At 45.0% G+C, this 22357-nt stretch overlaps 1 protein-coding gene across 1 annotated transcript in view; it reads right to left on the bottom strand.

Annotated features, from left to right (window-relative positions):
* The window catches only part of LCP1 (lymphocyte cytosolic protein 1), a 97040-nt gene that overhangs the window by 73600 nt on the left and 1083 nt on the right, over nt 1-22357 (bottom strand). The gene's annotated exons all lie outside the window — the stretch shown is intronic.

The following is a 22357-nucleotide window of genomic DNA, read 5'->3' as shown; positions in this document are numbered from 1 at the left end:
TCTAACATTAAGAAAGGAAGATGCAACTAGAGATTATCATACTAAGTGTAGGAAGTCAGAAAGACAAGACAAATACCACATGGTATCACTTCGATGTGGAATCTAAAATATGGCACGGGGAGTTCCCACTGTGGCGCAGCAGAAACGAATCCAACTAGTATCCAGGAGGATGTGGGTTTGATCCCCGGCCTCACTCAGTGGGTTGGGGAGCTGGCGTTGCCATGAGCTGTGGTGTAGGCCTGCAGCTGTAGCTCCGATTCAGACATAGAGACTAGACTTGTAGTTGCCAAGGGGTAGGGTGTAGGATGGATTGGGAGTTTGGGGTTAGTAGATGCAAACTACTATATCTAGAATGGATAAGCCATGAGGTCCTACTCTATAGTACAGGGAACTATATCCAATCTCTTGGGCTAGACCATGATGGAAAAGAATGTAATAAAACGAATGTATATACATGTATGACTGGGCCACTTTACTGTACAGCAATAATTGGCACATTGTAAATCAACTATACTTCAAAAAAAGGTTAAAAAAAATAAAAAGAGGGGGAGAAAGAAAAGGGCCAATTTGATCCATTTTTGGTATGTACTGAAATATATTCAGATAATATTATCTTTGGGTTCAGATTACTTTAGATTAAACGAGATAAGAAAGGACTATATTTTATTCTTGTTTTTCTGTGCCCAGTAATGGCTGAGTGTCAGTAAAAGAGAAGGCATGCTTTAGGAGTTCCCATCGTGGCTCACTGCAAACGAATCTGACTAGCATCCATGAAGTTGCAGGTTCAATCCCTGGCCTTGCTCAGTGGGTTATGGATCTGGCGTTGCCATGAGCTGTGGTGTAAGTTGCAGACACGGCTTGGATCCCGTGTTGCTGTGGCTGTGGCGTAGGCAGGCAGCTATGGCTCTGATTTGACCACCAGCCTGGGAACCTCCACATGCCTCGGGAACAGCCCTAAAAAGACAAAAGACCAAAATAAATAAATAAAAAGACAAAAACAAAAAAGAGAAGGCATGCTTTAAATTCTGTCCATTTTGAGGGGAAGCCTATTCAGGGAAAGGAAATCATGGCTAAAAATGAGGTCCCTTGAACCAAAGAGGAGTATGAATATCTATGTCCCTTAACACCAATGTGTCAGACCTGCTTCCATCAGCGAGAGCCTGGAAGTGCCCAGCAAATGTGAAAACTTGTTTCTGTCTACACTGATCCCAGCATCCAGAGTCATTTACCCCTTTCCTCATTCATCCTCCTTTCTCCAAGGTACTCGGCCAGACACTGCGAGAACAGCAGTGGATAAGACAGACACACTCCCTGTCCCTGTGGGGTTCGTCGTCCAGTCCCTGACACTTTGTGACCTGCCTCTTTGCTCCCCCTCCAAAGCAAACGGGACCGAACCTCAGGCACATTTCACACTGCCCCCAGCCATGTACTTCTTACAGGTGAAGGCTGAACGCTTCTTAACCAGCAGAGGAAGTCTGCTTTTATTTTTTTGTCTTTTGGGGGCTGTGCCCGCAACATATTCCCAGGCTAGGGATCGAATCCGAGCCGCAGCTGCCAGCCTACACCACAGCCACAGCAACGCTAGATCCAAGCCTCATCTGCAATCTATACCACAGCTCACGGCAACGTCAGGTCCTTAACCCATTGAGCAAGGCCAGGGAGTGAACCTGTGTCCTCATGGATATTAGTGGGGTTTTTAACCTGCTGAGCCACAACGAGAACTCCCAGAAGTCTTTTATTTATTTATTTATTTTTGGTCTTTTTGCCATTTCTTTGGGCCGCTCCTGCGGCATATGGAGGTTCCCAGGCTAGGGGTCGAATAGGAGCCATGGCCACAGGCCTACACCAGAGCCACAGCAACGCGGGATCCGAGCCGCCTCTGCAACCTACACCACAGCTCACGGCAACGCCGGATAGTCAACCCACTGAGCAAGGGCAGGGACCGAACCCGCAACCTCATGGTTCCTAGTCGGATTCGTTAACCACTGCGCCACGACGGGAACTCCCCAGAAGTCTTTTAGATGAATCTTACAATAGCTGGAAAATGTGACATGTATGTGCCCCAGCAATTACATATGTTAACCTGAGTAGCAGGTTCCTATTACCCTGCAGAGCGCCGTGTCAGTTGTCTACACAGTGGGGCTTTCAGCCTTACAGAGACTTCCGTGTCCTTTATGATTCCCGTCAGAGGAATGAGGAGGACGAGGGAGAAGAATCCTTGCCACCTCATCTCCTTTCCCACTGCACTGCACTTTCCCGTGTCAGTCAAGGGGAATGAAGGGCAAGTGAAAGATCACCAAAAAAACATCTATTGAAAATTAAGAATGAAAAAACAAACAAGCACCAGAATGAACAGACTTCTCCAAAACTACTTTTGGTGGTAGAGTTACTGAAGCTACCGGATTTATGAATTTTTGCTTGCTAAGTCTAGGGAGAGGAAGCAAAGCTTCAGAGTAAATGGACCAATTCTGCCTACGCTAGCCGCTGGCATCACTGGGCGTCAGTGAGCACACAGGCTTGTTTTCATTTCTAAGCCATTTCCCTGCCTAAGGTTTTTAGGGTTTTTTGCTTTTTTTTTTTAATTTATTTTATTTATTTTTTTATTTATTTTTGTCTTTTTTGGTCTATTCTAGGGCCACACCTGTGGCATATGGAGGTTCCCGGGCTGGGGGCCAATCAGAACTGCAGCTGTTGGGCTACACCACAGCCACAGCAACACCAGATCCGATCCTCATCTATGACCTATACCACAGTTCACAGCAACACTGGATCCTTAACCCACTGGGCGAAGCCAGGGATTGAACCCGTAACCTCAGGGTTCCTGGTCAGATTCATTAGCCACTGTGCCACGACGGGAACCCCAGGGTTTTTAATTTTTTTTAAATGTTATTTTGTGACTTTTTTGGCCCCATCATGCAGCAGCTTGATGTGGAATCTCCATTTCCAGACCAGACTTTGAATCCGAGCCACCACAGTGAAAGTGCTGAGACCTAACCACTAGACCACCAGGGAACTCCCCTGTGTAAGGTTTGAGTTAATCTCAAGTACCTAAAGGGACCAGGCAGGTAACTAAACTGAGTGAGATGGGCCAAGTCTAAGTGGCAGGGACGGACACACCTGGAAAATGCATATCTTGTCTACAGGTAGTAGCAGAAGGAACGCAAATGTGATTGATAAGAGAAACCAGAAATGTAGATTTTTATGTGAACTCATTGGATGTTTTAAAATATTGGCAATGAATTTTTTTAAATTAAGTGTCCTGTTGGTCAATCTGTAACTGATTCATCTAGACGTCACTAAAGTATGACTTCTGGTCTATGGCTGTGTTTGTATGGAAAGAGGGAAGCCATCCCAGGTTTACAAACATGATCAACCTTAGCACCTGCATTCAGTGCAAACTATAAGAATTTTGATATAACCTAGGCGTTCCCATCGTGGCTTAGCGGGTTAAGAACCTGACTGGTATCCATGAGGATGCAGGTTCAATCCCTGGCCTCACTCAGTGGGTTAAGGATCTGGCGTTGCCATGAGCTGCAATGGAGGTCGCAGATGAGGCTCGGATCCCGAGTTGCTGTGGCTGTGGTGTAGGCTGACAGAGGCAGCTCGGATTCAACTCCTAGCTTGGAAACGTCCATATGCTGCAGGTGCGGCCCTGAAAAGAAAAGCAAAAAAAGAAAAGAATTTTGATATAAGCTAAAGGAAGGGGTATACAGTTATAATTGAGGTGAAAAGAGAGACAATTTAAAACCTTAAGAATGATGAGAATATAATGACCATTACTGGCATATATGGGATAAAGGTTCAGTAAAAATGATACTGAAAGGTTGATAACAAATCATACAAGATGCTGAAATGGGCTTAACCAATGCAATCCCCATCATCATCACTTAGAAACTAGGGGAACATCTTCGGTGTGCTAAATGCCTGATGTTAATTCAGAGGCAGAAGGCTAAGAATTTGAATAATAACCTATCATGTGGCAAATTGCTGCTGAAAGTTGTTGCAAAGCCTGGGTAAATCCATTGATTCAAAGCCTGTTTCACTAAAGCTTCTTCCAGTACAGATTCATGCATCCATCCATTCATTCCACAAGTATCTGTTAAGCAGGTACCACGTGCCAGGTACCGTCAGAGGCACGGCAGACACAACACTGCATGTATCAGACGAAAGTTCCTGACCTTCTGGAGTTCACACTCCAGTTAGGAGAAACAGACGAGAAACAAGATAACTAGGTATACACTGTACTAGAGAGAGAGAGGTCGTCGTTGTTGTTCGTCGTTGTTGTTGTTGTTATTGTTGCTAGTCAGCAAAGTCTTTACTAAAATAAAGCAAACATCCTGTGAAATCAGATTGTTATGATCATTATACAACTACAGATGTGATAAATTCATTTGAGTAATTTAAAAAAATGAAAAAAAATTAATTAATAAAATAAAATAAAATAAACAGCTCCCAGGACAGACTGGGAGGGGAAAGAAGAGTCCCCCTCTCTATTGTCTTATAGGGCTTTTTATCCCTTAAAGATAGGGGGTACCAACGTGGTTTCTCCCATTGGCCTCGCCCAGTTACCTCTATCAATCCTTGTCCAATAGGAGTCTTAGGGATGGAAACGCCCCATAAGTTTTAGGGTTTCTTTGCTCCTCTTTGCCTCGGGATCGAGATAAGTCTTGAGGAGGAAAAAAAAAATTAAATCAGGGAAGGGGAATAGAGGTTTGTGTGTGGAGTATGAATGCATCCTTTTGCCGGGAGAAGGGTGAAGCGGAATTGAAATTTTAAATAGGGAGCCAGGAAAGGCTTTCCTGAGAAAGTGGCATTTGAGCAGACGCATGCAGGGAGTGGGGGCTGACGGTGAGGGAGTGAGAGGGGAGTGAGCCTTGAGGTATCTGGGGTAAGAAAATTCCAGGCAGAAGGAACAAAGGAGCACAGGCCCCGAGGGAAAGGTGCAGGTGTCATTTTCAAGAGCAACGTGATGGAGCAGACGGGGTCAGAGAGGCTTGATCACACAGGGACTGGCTTTTACCATCGGTGGTTCAGGAAGTCATTGCAAGGAAGGTGCCTAATCAAAGGAGTTATAGGACTTGATGTATATTTTATTATTTCATTTATTTATGTATTTATTTTTATTTATTTTCTTTTTAGGGCCACACCTGCAACCTATGGGAGTTGCCAGGGTTGGGAAGTCAAATCGGAGCTGCAGCTGCTGGCCTAGGCCACACGCCACGGCAATGCCAGATGTGAGCCACATCTGTGACCTACGCTGCAGTTCGAGGCCACACCAGATCCTTAACCCACTGAGCAAGGCCAGGGATGAAACCCACATCCTCTCAGAGACAATGGAGGAGCCTTAACCCACGGAGCCACAATGGGAACTCCTGACGAACATTTTAAAAGACTCCTTCTGATCGCTGTCATGATAGAATCAAAGGAGAGCAAAGAAGCCAGGGCCTTGAGCCCAGTTGGGAAGCTGCTGCAATAATCTAGATGGGAGGCAATGGTGGCTTGGACTCAGGTCTTGACAGTGGAGAGGGCAAGAAGGCATCCGATTCCGTGTACACTGGGACAGTAGGGCTAGAAGGATTTGCTGACTGTCCTTGAGGCCTACGAGAAAATGCAGAGTCAAGGCCTTTGGCCTGAGCCACTGCAAGGAGGGACCTGGCATTAACTTCTATGGCGAAGACCAGATGCAGAGCAGGCTTAGGGCTGAAAAACAGCAAGAGTACAGTTTAGCCCCATTAAGCTAGTGGGGATCCAATCAGGAGATGCTGAGGGGGTCCAAGGCCCACACTGCAGGTTGAAATTCGAAGTCATCAGCACAAAGATGGTGTTTAAAGTCGTGAGCATGGATACGACCACCTAGAGGGTGAACACTGACAAAGAAGAGAAGCAGGCCAAACTTCGAGCTTTGGAGACCTCCCACGTAAAGAACCGGAGGGAGCTCCCATCGTGGCTCATCGGGTTAAGAACCCAGCTAATATCTGTGAGGATTTGGGTTCAATCCCTGGCCTCGCTCAGTGGGTTAAGGATCTGGCGTTGCTGTGAGCTGTGGTGTAGGCTGGCGGCTGTAGCTCCCATTGGACCCCTAGCCTGGGAACCTCCATATGCCGCAGGTGTGGCCCTAAAAGGAAAAATAAATAAGTAAAAATAAAGGGCTGGGAAAACAAAGAGGGAGCAGCAGAGTATACTAAGAAGGACTCCCAGAGAGGCAGGAGGTGAATTTATGGTGATGCAGAGAGGCCTAGGGAAGGCCAGACTCAAGCCGGGGAGAAGGCTCCACCTCCGAAGAGCTGTGAGTGGTCATCTGAGGACAGGCAACTGCGGACCACTGGATGCGGAACCGTGGAGGCCATGAGTGATGGTGCAGAAGCGTCTGGTGGGAGAGGTGGGGCTGATGTCCCCTTGGAATGTTTTCCTAAAAGAATGGGAGGAAACGGAAGGCAGCAACTATAAACACATTTCAAACGATTTATGGTAAAGGGAAGAAAAGCAGCATTGCAGAAGCTGGCTCAAGGGGGAAGGGGGCTCAAGAGGTTTTTTGTTTTCTTGTTTTGTTTTTTTGTTTTTTAAGATGGAAGAAGTTGGAGTTCCCGTCATGGTGCAGTGGAAATGAATCTGACTAGGAACCATGAGGTTGCAGGTTCGATCCCTGGCCTCGCTCAGTGGGTTAAGGATCTGGTGTTACCGTGAGCTGTGGTGTAGGTCGCAGACATGGCTCGGATCTGGCGTTGCTGTGGCTGTGGTGTAGGCTGGCAGCAACAGCTCCAATTAGACCCTTAGCCTGAGAACCTCCATATGCCACAGGTATGGCCCTAAAAAGATAAAAAAAAAAAAAAAAAAAGAAGGAAGGATTAACAGTATGTTTCTATGACCCCATGAATTATCCAGCAGAGAGAAAAAAAAAGACAAAGAATGCCAGAGGCAGAGGAAGAATTTGCTGAAGCAACTTTCTTTTTTTGTTTGGCTTTTTAGGGTCACACCCAGAGCATATGGAAGTTTCCAGGCTAGGGGTCTAATCAGAGCTGTAGCTGCCAGCCTATGCCAGAGCCACAGCAAAGCCAGATCGGAACCTCGTCTTCGACCTACACGACAGCTCACGGCAACAACGGATCCTTAACCCACTGAGCGAGGCCAGGGATCGAACCTGCAACCTCCTGGTTCCTAGTTGGATTCGTTAACCATTGAGCCACGAAGGGAACTCCTGATCACCTCTCTTTACACCATGAAGGACGGGGGGTCAGGAGCTATGGAGGGTCACAGAGAAGGAGTGCATGGAAAGCCTGTCTAGGAGTTTGGAAGAGAGAATGCATTAGGCACAGAGGATTATGATTTTAAAAAACTATTTACCTCCTCATTTCCTAACTTTTCATTTTGTAAGCATTTCAGAATTGCAAAAAAAAAAAAAAAAAAAAAAAAAAAAGCACAAAAACAGTTTAAAGAATTCCCATATGCCCTTCATCCAACTTCCCCAAATGTTAACATCCAACCACAGGACAGCAGTCAGTACCAGAACGTTCTCAGTCACCCAGCACTCTTCACTCAACTACAGACCTTTAGTTGATTCAGCAAAGGGTCCTATTGATGTTATTTTCCCAGAATAGGATCCAATCCATGAGCCCACATTCTCTGTCGTTGTGACCTCCTCTTAGTCTCGTGTAACTTGGGATAGTTCCTCAGTCTGTCTGTCATCACTTTGACACCTTTGAACAAGCTGCCCCTCAGTTTGGGCTTGTCTGTTTCCTCACTATTCATTTTATTTTAATTTTTTTTTTTTTTTTTTTGTCTCTTTAGGGCGACACCAGGCTAGGAGTCAAATCAGAGCTGTAGCCGCTGGCCTTCGCCAGAGTCACAGCAATGCAGGATCCAAGCCGAATCTGCGACCTACACCACAGCTCACAGCAACACCAATCCTTAACCCACTGAGCGAGGCCAGGGATCGAACCTGCATCCTCATGGCTGCTAGCCGGGTTCGTTAACCACTGAGCCACGATGGGAACCCCAGTTTCCTCACAACTTAAATTGGGTGCATATGTTTGGCAAGAATAGCACAAAAGAGATGTGTCTTTTTTAGCGCATTACATCAGGGGCATGTGTCTGCCAGGGCCCCCCACGGTGAAGCTACTATTTACTTTCTAATTAATACTCAGGTAATACAAACATTCCACACGGCGGCGTTTCTTCCACCCTATTCATCTCCACTGGCGCGGGTACTGAGTAGGTGGACGACTGATTCAATATTGCGATTTTTTTTTTTACTAAGGGCCGCACCTGCGACATATGGAAGTTCCTAGGCGAGGAGTCGAATCAGAGATGCAGCTGCCAGCCTACACCACAGCCACAGCAACGCCAGATCCAGATCCCAGGCCTCTCCGTGACCTACATCACAGCTCACGGTAACGCCAGATCCTTTAATCCACTGAGCGAGGCCAGGGATCAAACCTGCATCCTCATGGATACTAGTTAGGTTCGTTACTGCCAAGCCACAGGGGGAACTCCTACGAATAATTACTAAGTGAGGATTTTAACCAAGGTATAACTTAAAACGGGTGGAGATGTCATGGAAGAGAAGGGGTAACTGCCTCAATAGATTTTTCAATGTAGATTTAGACCATCGATTACAGAAAAGGATGTTTAATAGATCAAGGGAGAAAAACAGGTCTGATTTTAAAGCTTTCCAGGACTGATTGATTTATACTCATCTTTACTTGAAAAAACTCTGGGGACTTCTGGGAAATACTTATTAAATCCATTTTTGTCATCATAGAGTTATATACAAGCGTACTTAAAACAGCCTGTTGGGAGTGCCCATTGTGGCTCAATGGTTAACGAATCCGACTAGCATCCATGAGGATGCGGGTTCGATCCCTGGCCTCGCTCAGTGGGTTAAGGATCTGGCGTTGCCATGAGCTGTGGTGTAGGTCGCAGACATGGCTCAGATCCCACGTTGCAGTGGCTCTGGCGTAGGCCAGTGGTTATAGCTCCAATTTGACTCTCAACCTGGGAACCTCCATATGCTACCAGTGCAGCCCTAAAAGACAAAAAGACAAAAAAAAAAAAAAAAAAAAAAAAGTCTTCTGAATTGTAACCTCTTCATAAGCAGGAAAGAAGTTCTAGACTTTTATTCATCCATTCAACAAATAGTCATTGGACCAATATCTGGTCCCAAACTCGAACACCTGGTTTGTGGTTGTGTTTGTTCTACCACTCCACAGGTGACAGAGGAAATTAAGTGTCAAACTTTTAATTAAGACATTCCAGGGGTTCTATGAAAAAAAGTTTTTCCCCAAATGAAACTGAAAATATGATTAAATATTCTGGACTTGTTCTAGCAGATGTGCCTAATGAAACTTTTTTCTTGCAATAGGATTTTGAATGACTCTGTGGCTTCAGGTACATACTTTCAAAGAAATGGAGGCCTAAGGCCAGGTGGACAACGTTGACCAGGTCATAGGTCAAGAAACCTTGGATCTTCATTGGGCTGAGTTTCAGCTTGTGTGGGCGGATGAAGCTGGGGGAAAGGTGGTTAGGAGCCCGTGGGCTGCGGTTACAAAGGCTTGGGTTCCTAACCCAGTTCCTACGTGTATGGTTTTTGTGCCTTGGGACAAACTTCTTTTTTTAAGGGCCGCCCCCAAGGCACATGGAGGTTCCCAGGCTAGGGGTCAAATCAGAGCTGTAGCTGCCGGCCTACGCCACAGCCACAGCAACATCAGATCTGAGGCATGTCTGTGACCTACGATACAGCTCATGGCAATGCTGGATCCTTAACCCACTGAGTGAGGCCAGGGATCCAACCCAAAACCTCATGGTTCCTAGTCAGATACGTTTCCACTGAGCCACAACGGGAACTCCTTGGGACAAGCTTCTTAATCCCTCTAAGCCTGTTTCTTCGTCACAATAGGAAAGGTAAATAGCACTCACATCCCAGCTTGGTGACAAGGTACACATGAGGCGATGCATGCAGGGTGCTTAGCATCATGACTGGTACACAGCATTTGCACCAAAAGTTGTCATATTTCACGATTTTTATTATAGTTACTATTATCCTTAGTCACCACTCTGTGTATGCTTCGTTTTACTTAACTGTGGAGTGAGCAGAATCAACTAGACCGGAATTTCTCTAACATGAATAAGCATCTGGGAAAATGATCCCAAACTTCCAGTTGTCTTTTTTTGCTTTTTTTTTTTTTTTTTTTGCTTTTTTAGGGCCACACCTGCGGCATATGGAAGTTCCCAGGCTAGGGGTCAAATCGGAGCCACAGCTGCAGGCCTACGCCACAGCCACAGCAACACTGGATCCTTAACCCACCGAGTGAGGCCAGGGGTCGAACCCACATCCTCATGGATTCTAGTCAGGTTCGTTAACCACTGAGCCACGAAGGGAACTCCCCCCCCCCGTTGTCTTTATCTCTATTACATATCAAACATAAAACTTGGCATAAACTGCTAATGCTGTTAGATCCTAACTATAAGCCCAATATTAGCTTAAAATGAAGTTCAAGACATCAGCAACGACAAATCCAAATTAAGTATCTTTATGAGGAGGGTGGTGATTTTCGGGAATTAAATTGCCTCTCAAACACGGCACTAATGCCCTGTGGTGTGGCTTTTTCTGTGTTCACTGCCAGCACCCTCCCCTGTGTCCTGCAATAGCTCAGTTCTCCCACTTTGCTTTCTTTGAACTAGCGCAGGCTGCAGTGACATTGAGCCATCACTTTGCATGATTTCTTTGGAGCTGGTTCTTTTCGTATTAGCCCTTGAGAGTTAAGGGAGGATGCTGGCCTCAATTCCAGATGCAGCTCTTAATGCCGAGCCTGTAAATGTCATTCCCAGCTCTAAATCTTTCAGTGGCTCTCTACTGCCTGTCAAAATCCAGACCCTGACGTCCCTCCCAGACTTACTTTGGCAGCCTTACCTACCCAACTTCTCTCTAGTCAAACTAGGATACCTTCTGCCATAGACTGAATGTCTAAGTCCTCTAGAAACTCCTATGTTGAAACCTAATCAGGAGATGAGGCTTTTGGGTGGAGCTCTCATGAATGGGATTAGTGCCCTTATAAAAGGAGACCTTAGAGAGCCCCCTTGCCCCTATTGTCATGTAAGGACACAACAAGAAGGCAGCCACCTGGAGAACAGCAAATGGGCCTCACCAGGCAGCAAGCCTGCTGATGCCTTGATCTTAGACTTCCCAGCTTCCAGAACTATGAGAAATAAATACGTATTAGGCAGTCTACGGTGTTTTTGTTATAGCAGCCAGAAGAGACTAAGACACCTGTAAAATATCCTTTGAGATTTTCATTACGGCCAAGCAGGCATCCATCTTGGTCAATAGTTCTTGAATAAGGAAGAGCATGTGTGTTCTCTGTTTACTGGATACAGGTATCTATATGTGTGTATCAGATCAGACTAACAATTGGGTTATTCAGATCTTTCGGATCCTTGGTAATCTTTTGTTGGCTTGCCCTCTTAGAGGCTCAGAGACGGTGTTTATAAAATTCCCCACTTTAGACGTGAATTCATCAGTAACATCTTGTAATTTTGTCCATTTTGGCTTCATGTATTTAGAGTTATGCTGTCAGGTGCAGACAGTTTCATGTTGGCATGTCATCGTGATGCATCGTTTCCCTACATCCTTAAAAATAAGTCCATGACAGCCCACCTTGTCCAATATTCATATATTTTTGCCCCAAGCCTTATGGTCACCTTCCTTGACACTTGGCTGACCAAGGTGTGGATTTTCTAGTTCCAGAGAAAAGGGTCCCAGTTTGGAGGCTCTTGACTTTACACAGGGAGTTTTCATTCAGTTCTCTGTCCGATGCAGGCTAGAGAGCTCATCCCTACTTCCCGTGCGAGTGATACAATCCCAGCAGTGAGCCCCGAAAAGCCCACGTCCAAGGTGGATACCCCCACGGAGAACCACAGCTTCACCTTGACCTTACTTCACTGCCATTAAGTTTTCTGTTGGTTCTAACACCCAGGATCTCTCTTTCTGTTCATCTCAGCTACATATTTCATCCTGCATTTCTCTGTATTTGGGGTGGGGAGGAGGCTGTCCTCATTAGCACTGTTACCGCACAGACTGCAAGTTCTAGTACCATTTCCTAATCAACCCAACAGACTACACATGCTCAAGTGTAAGATCACACACGAGGAAGGTGAGGCAAAAAAAAAAAAAGATGAAAAAGTTAAGTATAAGATAACTTGATCACTATTCATATAAATATATATTTGGTTGGGGGGGAGGCACAAGTTCCATTTTCGTATCATCTGGCAACAAAGAAAGTCACTGTTATACTTAATTATAGTAATGATGGTCATGAGTGTGGCCGTTAGATTACTATTAAATTCTGGAATTATCACTGAGAAAAAAAAATCACGGTTGGCATTCATTGAGCTTTTTTTTTTTTTTTTTTTTTTTTTTTTTCGGTCTTTTTGTCTTTTCTAGGGCTGCACCCACCGCGTATGGAGGTTCCCAGGCTAGGGGTCAAATCGGAGCTACAGCTGCCAGCCTACACCACAGCTCACAGCAATGCCAGATCTGAGCCAAGTCTTTGACCTACACCACAGCTCACAGCAATGCCAGATCCTCAATCCACTGAGCAAGGAATCGAACCCACAACCTCACGGTTCCTAGTCAGATTCATTAACTACTGAGCCACGATGGGAACTCCGCTGCGCATTTTCAATACCCCAGGCCCTAGGTTAAGGCATATTGAGGTCATTCAATATGAATTTTCATAACAACTCTATGTAGGGTCCCAACCTCACAGATGTGGACATGAACACTTAGAGGGGTGAGTAACTTGACCAAAGGCACACAACTAGCAAAGGGTGGCGGCGGTACTCAAACGATACCTGCTTGGCTTTAGGGCCCAAATATGTAACCGCTCTGTGTTTCAGCTGAAACAGCAGAGGTAGGCAAACTGGGGATAGCAGGCATCCATAATATACACAGACCCCTTCAAAATCACCAGGGGGATTAATAAGTGCTACAATGTAAAAAAAAAAATAGGCAAGAGACTAGGATAAGTCATGCATAATAAAAAACATTCAGTAATAAAGAAAAGATGTTTAAGCTCATTAATAATCAAATGCTAATGACGATGCTATTTTCCACCTATCAGAGCAGCAAAGATTTAAAAAAAAAATGATTAATTCCCAGAATCATTTAGGATGAAGGGAAATAAACACTCTTATACATAGCTGGTAGGAGCTTAAGTTAGGATTTCTGGAAGACAAATTGGGAGTATTTTATCAAAAAGCTTTAAAATGCTCATGCACGTGGGAAAAAATTCCCATACTTTTGAGAGAACAAGGTTATAAAATAGCAATGGAACAGAATATTTTAAAATCAAAATACATATAAATGTGCAATGTATTTATCTGTAAGTATACAAAATGCTTTTATTTATTTATTTATTTTAGTTTTTCTTTTTAGGGCTGCACATGGACGTTCTCAGACTAGGGGTCAGGACATAGCCACAGTTCCAGCAACGCCAGATCCGAGCCACATCTGCGACCTGCACCTCAGCTCGCGGCAATGCCAGATCCTTAACCCACTGAGCGAGGCCAGGGATGGAACCCACACGCCAAGTTTTTAACTTGCTGAGCCACAAATGGGAACTCCATTAGATGCTTTTAATTATATACTTATATCAAAATGTTAACAATAGTTTTCCCTATTGGAAAGGATTACAGGGAATTTTTCTCTTTTTTTGTTTCTCTGTATAACTGATTTTTCTACAATAAACATGTACCAATTCCATGACCCTAGTTCACGAAATTAGTATGTCTACTAACATTTACTACATGTTTTTGAAGAAAATACTCGAACAGACCGAAAAAGCCAGGCTCTGAGCCTGCAAAATCAAAGGCTGGGATTAGAAAGAGTAAGGTGATATATCCTATTTCATGAAAGAGCCGGAATAAAATATCAGGTGAAAAAAGCTAAGTCACCAAATACTACACATAATGTAATCTCTTTACATAAAAATTATGTATGAGTATATATCATATATATTGTATATAGTTTTAAATATATGTAAATCTGGAGTTCCCATCATGGCGCAGTGGAAACGAATCTGACTAGGAACCATAAGGTTGCCGGTTTGATCCCCGGCCTCACTCAGTGGGTAAAGGATCCAGCATTGCCGCGAGCTGTGGTGTAAGATACAGACTCAACCTGGATCTGGCATTGCTGTGGCTGTGGTATAGTCTGGCAGCAACAGCTCAGATTAGACCCCTAGCCTGGGAACCTCCCTATGCCGTGGGTGCGGCCCTAAAAAGCAAAAATATATATATATATATGTATACCAGACATTTAGGATTTGGGAGAAGACTGAGGAAAAGATACTTTCTACCCTTCTGTGGTTTTTTCCCCAACAAGCATTAATTACTTTGTAATTAAAACAATCAATGAAAAACATGAAAGAGGAGCAGCTGATCAAAATCCATAAAGCAGACACATATTTTTGTTCATTAAATCACAGAAATAGCAAACTCAAGAGCTTCCATTCACCAGAGCTTAACAGCTATGATTGAATGGCAAATAAAATTACTTAGTCTACTACTTTGAAAATCAAATATTTTATAGACATTTTTACCCCAAGATCGGTACACGAGGAAAATACCAATACATTCAGGACTGATTTCGTTACCCTCATGGCTAATTGATCAATCTTTCATGAATGTAAATTAGGAACAGAACCACAGAGCATGAATATGGAAGGAGGCGTCAAGGTGAGGAAACTGAGGTTCCCAGAGGTTAGTCGACTGAGGAGTCCCAAATCAGTTTTAGAAACTCTCGAGATGGGTAGCATGGATGACACCAATCCCAACCGTTCTCATGGCTCTTCCTTGGGAGACTCAGGATGGAGTGACGCAGTAACATAATTCTTACGTAAATTTCATGATCACACATTCCACAAACACACCACCCACTGTTTAAAAACAAACAGAATAGGAGTTCCCATCGTGGCTCAGTGGTTAACGAATCCGACTACGGGTTCGATCCCTGGCCTCGCTCAGTGGGTTAAGGATCTGACGTTGCCATGAGCTGTGGTGTAGGTTGCAGACATGGCTCGGATTCTGTGTTGCTGTGGCTCTGGTGTAGGTTAGCAACTACAGCTCCAATTAGATCCCTAGCCTACCCTAGATCCAATTAGAACCTTCATATGCGCATGGGTGCAGCCTAGAAAAGACAAAAAAAAAAAAAAAAAAAAAAAACCAATAAAAACGAACGGAATAAAACCTCTATAAAGGGCAGGAGACAGGATCTTGATCTTAACCCTGATTGAACTGTGTGGCCTCCAATGGCCTGTGCTTCACCCAGACACCATCAAAAGTCGGTCCCTTCTGCTTAGTGAGATGCTATGAGGTACCCAGAGCAAAAGAGCCTGTTAATCTTTGCACAGATGTTCCTAAAGGGCAGAGGTCATCTGGGGCGGTCTAGAGGTCAAGCAGGAGATGAAGTCCTCACTTCCATCTCAACCTGAGCCCTTCCCCTCTGTGGTTCTGATAGGGATGGAATAGGTACAGGTAGGTGGAGAAGTCCCCAGTAAGGGACCACAGACAGAGGAGGAACTCTGGGACATCACGAAGTTACTAACTGCTCCAGAAAGCCGTCAGCACAGGGCAGGCTTGCTTGATCAGTGGAGGCGCAAGATTTAACTCAGGTCGTTGGGTGGGGGATGGGGTGAGGCCTGCGTTCAGGTTCAGACCCAGGGCAGGAGCTTAAGGACCACCCTTCCGCTGATTTGAATACGGGATACTAAGGAGGAGCAACTGCTTCCAGAAAGGAAGGGGTGGGTCTTTTCCCACCCCTACACCCCTTGGATGATAAAACTGTAGCCTCCCCAAACCTCCTGGCCTACCCGCTAGCATCTCTCACAAGCATCCTATCTTAATAAATCTATTTCTTTTTCTTTTTTTGTCTTTGTGCCTTTTCTAGGGCCGCTCCGTCGGCATATGGAGATTCCCAGGCTAGGGGTCAAATCGGAGCCATGGCCACGGGCCTACGCCACAGCCACAGCAACGCGGGATCCAAGCCTCGCCTGCGACCTACACCACAGCTCATGGCAACGCCGGATCCTTAACCCACTGAGCAAGGGCAGGGATCGAACCCGCAACCTCATGGTTCCTAGTCGGATTCGTTAATCACAGCACCACGACGGGAATTCCAATAGATCTATTTCTTGCCCATCCCTTTGTCTCTGGCTGAGTTCCTTCTGCGAGGAGGCATGAAGAACCTGAACCTCAGTGAGTCCAGACAGCGGCTGAGGGCTTCTAACTTAAAACTGGGGGTTCAAGTCCCAATCCGGGTTCTGGCTGGGTTCAGACCATTCGTGCTGTCAGTCTCCATTCCTTTACCCTCCAGCCAGAACAGGTCAATAACTCAGGGAAAAATCTTGACCTCTTAATAACAGCCACACCTCCACGACTGTGGGACGTTCTCATAGCGGTCCCTTCTTGGATACTTCCACAACTTACAGAAAACACTTCTCTTTGAAAACGACTTTTCCCCTTGAACAAAATAAGTGAAAAACACTCTGGACCAAGTCTAGTCCTCAGGTGTGGGTCTAAAAATCACAGCTGCTCTAATGCATCCCAGCTCGTCTTCCGTCTTCCGGCTCACGGTACAAGATTAGCAAAACCGGCCCTTCTGGTTCCTAAGTAAATAATTCCCTCTGTGCAAATGGTGACAAGCCGGATTGGTTACACTTGTGCTTCCACTTTCACTCGCTGTGGTCTCTCGGTTTAGCTCCTCACTGACCCTCTCTTAGTCTCTTTTCCCTTCACTGGGGACACCAAGTGACTCACAAATATGTACTGAGAAGAAGCAGAGAGAGGAATCACCTGGGAAAGTGATACATGAAGGTACAAGGTCTCCAGACACAAGTCTTTTCAATGCTGGGAGTCTGGGTTTGGGAAGTGGGGGGTGGGGAAGAAGGCGACGGCCTGCTAAAGCTCCTGATGTAGGAAGCGGTGACTAGACTACCTCCTTATGGGTCTGATTCAGGTGGGTTCAAGAGCGATGGGGCGTGCAGGGATCCTGGGTGCGAGGATAGTACCCCACCAGCAACAGCATATACAAGGCCTCCATGATTCAGGGTAAGGTACTCTCCCAGAAGAAGCAGGAGCACAGACTTATTCTCACATGGTTTGGTGGTCTGCATGCAATTATCTTACAGCTACTGAAACTCTTCCTCTTTTTTGGGGGGGAGGGGGGCTGAGGCATGCAGCAGCTTGATGTGGGATCTCAGTTCCCAGACCAGGGACTAAACCTGGGCTGCAGTGGTGAAAGCACCAAACCCTAACCCCTAGACCACCAGGGAACTCCTCTGAATCTTAACCACTAGACCACCAGGGAACTCCCTGAAAGCAGGTCTTAAGCAGAACCATAGTAATATGTCAAAGAGATAAGCTGCTCTGCTTGGAACTGCAGTGGAGGGCAGAGCAAAGCCTCATGCTCTGTCTTCCCTATGGCTCCTGAACAGAGCTGGACACCCGACTCTCCCGTGGGAGGGTATTACTTCACCTGGAATAACTGGCAGAGGAAGTGAAGCAACAGGGTGAGGAAAGAAGCAGTGTCTTGGGACTTTTTTTTTTTTTTTTTTTTTTGTCTTTTTGCTATTTCTTGGGCCGCTCCCGCGGCATATGGAGGTTCCCAGGTTAGGGGTCTAATCGGAGCTGTAGCCACTGGCCTACGCCAGAGCCACAGCAACGCAGGATCCGAGCCGCGTCTGCAACCTACACCACAGCTCACGGCAACGCCGGATCAGTAACCCACTGAGCAAGGGCAGGGATCGAACCCGCAACCTCATGGTTTCTAGTCGGATTTGTTAACCACTGTGCCACGATGGGAACTCCTGGGACTTATTTAAATCCTGATAAAATCTCTGCCATCCAAACATAAGGTTGGGAGATTGAGATTACTGTCAATCTTTTTTTTTTTTTTTTTTTTTTTTTTTTGTCTTTTTGTCCTTATTTTAGGGCTGCACCCGCAGCATATGGAGGTTCCCAGGCTAGGGGTCTAATCAGAGCTGTAGCCACCGGCCTACACCACCGCAACGCCAGATCAGAGCCGCATCTGCGACCTACACCGCAGCTCACAGCAACACTGGATCCTTAACCCACTGAGCGAGGGCAGGGATTGAACCCAAAACCTCATGGTTCCTAGTTGGATTCGTTTCCACTGCGCCACAACGGGAACTCCAAACTACTGTCACTCTTAAAGAACTGTCAAAAGCATGCTAAACTCACTGTGTGATACTGAAACAAAAGTGGTGATTCTCTCAGTCTAGTTGCAGTGTAAGAAAGACAGGTTCTTAAAGTTCCCACTATGGTGCACTGGGTTGAGGACCTAGCACTGCCACCTCTCAAGTAGGGCACAGCTGCAGCTCAGATTTAATTCCTGGCCTGGGAACTTCCATATGCCACCGAAAATGAAAAGAAAAAAAGAATAAGAAAAAGAAAATGAAATGCACATTCTTCAGCAGCATAGAGAATACAACGCACCACGACATATCCAGGCAATCTGTGTTCTTCTCTGCCCACCGTCCCCACACACAATTACAGCCTCATGATACTTAGGACCGTGAGCATAAGGCAGAATTTTGAAAAGCAAAACCATCCTGGGAGTTCCCTGGTGGTCCAGTGGTTAGGACTCGGTGCTTTCACAGCTGCGGCCTGGGTTCAGTCTCTGGTCTGAGAACTGAGATCCCTCATCACGCCTCTGCATGCCATGGCCCAAAAAGCAAATCCATCATACATACTGTTTAAGAACATAAACTGCTATTTGCCTTAGAATGAGGAGTAAGTCACTACAAAGCACTTCTCAGCTGTGGCTCTAAATGCTAGACGCCCTTTTCTGAGGACTAAAGAGAGGGCGTGCAGCCCATACAGCTCACGCTCCTTGTAAGTTTAGGACTAAACCCCAGCCGGTCCCAAGGACTCAGCAGATGACTCTCCCGAAGTCGGGTGCGCACATTAGGAAAAGCCTGAGAATGATTACATGCTTTGGGAACATCTCTCCCTCTAGCCATGTCAGAGGGTCACACTACAGCCCTTTGGCCTCTTCCACCTTTGGGAGGCTCACCAGCTGGCCTGGAGGATGCTGAGAACAAGGCGGCTTTCAGCCTTGGGTCGTGGGTTGGCATTTATCGTGGATTCGATCCAGCTCAATCAATGCGGATGGCAGCTCTCGGACTCAGTGTACAGGAAGGGCATGAGTCAAGACCTCCTTACTCGCATCGCTGCACTTGGCACTGCATTTTCAGGCACGAGCTGTCCCCATGGTTCCTCTGCGGTCCAGGGGGTATCAGCACCAGTGACAGAGTGCAGGGACCTTCCTGGAGCATGCAGAGCGTTTGTCACAACCGGAGGGCTGCAGACCTGGGTCTCCAACATACAGGAGATGTTGGCAAACCAAGTGTGATACTTTATGGATAAATGCCCAGGACTCACCCTTTGACCCTCCAAATACTCTGGTTAACCTCAACTGTCATCACATAAAGCAGGGACAACGCAGATGAGAAACCTGAGCCAGTTGTTTTTAACACCTCGCATCTAATAAGGACTCAGCTGCACCCCGCAGCAGCCCAAGTCCTTGACCCAGATTCTCTCTTTAAATCCTGACAACAGGGAGTTCCCGTCGTGGCTCAGTGGTTAACAAACAAACAAATCCGACTAGGAACCATGAGGTTTGGGGTTCGATCCTTGGCCTCACTTAATGGGTGAAGGCGAGGCGGTTGCCATGAGCTGTGGTCGCAGACTCGGCTCTGATCCTATGTTGCTGTAGCTGTGGTGTAGGCCGGCATCTACAGCTCCAATTCAACCCCTAGCCTGGGAACCTCCATATGCCGCAGGTGCAGCCCTAAAAAGACCAAAAAAAAAAAAAAAAAAAAAAAAAAGACAAAATAAATCCTGACGCTATCCCGAGTCAGGTACCATTTTACCCCAATTTTACAAGTGAAGAAACAACAGAGGCTTAGAGAGGTGACATAGCTGGTCCAAGGGCACAGAGCTGTCAGGGGGCGGCCAGGGATTTGAACCCAGCCAAGCTGAGCTATGCTGCCTTTGACTGACATTTGATGCAGAAGATAGAGTTTTCAATTAAGGCGATAACTTTAAGAGAAAACCTAAAATCAACACAGAGACCAGTGCTTTCCACAAAGTAAGGAACCGCCACTGACATTTCACCACTCACAGCACTGAAGGCAACGCTGCCTCGAAAACCTAACATGAGGGAAACAAATACTATTTGTGTTTTTGGTGAAGGACACAATCTGACAACATCCACAGCTCTCTAGTATCAGCTGGGCACAGAGAGTCTAAGACAGTCACTGGAGCTAAGGAAATACAGAAGTGTTTCTGAGTATCCAGGCGAGTGTGGATAAACAACACTTATTCTACCTGAGCAACATGATAAAAAAAAAAGTTAAAAAATTTAAAAGCCTCAAGTAGTCATAATTATAGATAAAGCCTTTGAAAAGGACTTAAAATTTCATTTTAATGTCTACGACTGTAAAGCCTCGAATAAAATATTACAAGTTGTTTCGATCAAGTTTAAAGTTGAGCACCTAGCAAAGAGCCTTACCGCAGGTTCCAACAGATCATTCTGGAATGAATGGCTGAATTCATGAAGACGCTTTTTACAACAGACAGATATTGTTCTTTCATTACGTTTGGGAATTTTTTTTAATTCTCTGATGCAGGTTGTATAACATTCCTTATTAATAATGACTGTTTTTGGAGGGGGGGAAATCCCAGGACAAATCTCTAGTTCAAACAAAAGAAAAGAAATAACTAATATCCTGAAGGACAAAAAAAAAACCAAAACAAAACAAACGAACAAACAAAAAACAAAAAACCTACATAACTGGCCCCCAAGTAATTAAGAACAAAAATGAAGTTTTTGCCTTTGCAGTGAGATACGAGAGGCAAAATGAAAAGCAGCTTCTTCAAAATGTCTTTATTAACATTTAAGAAAATAGAAAATTGTTCTCTATGCAGCAGCATGGAAACACACAAAATAAATGTATACATGTTCTCTGGTCACTGGTAAAGAGTAAAGGCTTTTCCCAATACAGCTATAAGAAAATGGTCAGGTAAATTCAGATAAAGAAAATAACCTCTTTCCCCAAAGTATTTTCCTGCCCTGGGTTAGCCTGGGGACTCAGCAGTTTCCCCAGTGTGCTCTCAAAAATAACTCTTCATTTTTTTGAACTCATCTGAACATAAAAATACAAGTTACTGCAGTTATTTCCATAAAGTAAAATGTGGGATTAAATCTACACGGATCAAACGATTTAGTAAACATCCATCCTATTTAAAAGGAAAACAGCCAAACAGAGAGGTGTCTAGAAAATAGTGAAGATTTCTAGCAAGTTCCTACACCACTGCAACAGAGCTGTCTCCTCTCACCCACAGCAAATCTGAGACGCTCCCAGGATTCCCCACTCACTAGGAAAATCAATAGCATTATCTGTGGGGTACCTGGTAAGGCTTTTATCTTATTTTGGCAACGTTAAAAACAAAAACGCAGGATGTATATCACCTTGGCCCTCACCATGACCGTGGCCTCCTTCACACAATCTGCTGAAAGTGTTGTGGTTCAGTTTGACAAGCTTCATCGCATGGTTCTGCCAAACTGTAAAGCTAACGGGACAAACCAACTGTACTGTGTACATCAGATAATGAAAACCCTTAAGGTCAAAGAAGGAGTTACATTATATAAAGAGACCTGATTTTTTTTAAAAAGGAGAAAAGGAAACTGAGGTAGCGATCGTTTCAAAAGTAATTTCAAAATCAATAAGTTAAATAAAAATAATAAACAAATCCAAATTGACTGAGATGCGCACTTTCTAAATCCAGCCTGAATATCATTTCCACAGACGAAGAATGCAATTTGTGCTAGAAAAACTGATACGTGCATATAAACCACACAAAGCCAAAGATTTAATTTTTCATAATAACTATCTCATTTGCCTACATGTTTGGTGCCAAGCAACAGAAGCAGTAAGTGGAAGAAGATAAAATAGTCACACTTAAGGAGGTTACATATTAAATAGCCCTAGGTTCTGCCTGGTACACGCTAGAAGAAATCTGCAGAGAAGGAAGAAGCCAGACGGCTGTTTCCATGTGTGACAAAGCATTTTTTAAAAAACTACTGATGAGCACATGGTTTTGATTTTGACTGTGTAATTCTAGGCATAAATTTTAAAGGTCAAGCATTACTTAGCACAACTGAATCCCAGGAGTTGTCATGGTTCAAACAACTTCTAAGAGGACAGGAACCTGACTCAATTGATCTATTGGAACATAAACATTTTGATCGCTAAAAAACATAAACACTTTCACACTTAGA

The sequence above is a fragment of the Sus scrofa genome, chromosome 11, assembly GCF_000003025.6.
Source record: "Sus scrofa isolate TJ Tabasco breed Duroc chromosome 11, Sscrofa11.1, whole genome shotgun sequence".
NCBI classification, from domain to species: domain Eukaryota; kingdom Metazoa; phylum Chordata; class Mammalia; order Artiodactyla; family Suidae; genus Sus; species Sus scrofa.
This window is presented reverse-complemented; position numbering and strand designations above follow the sequence as displayed.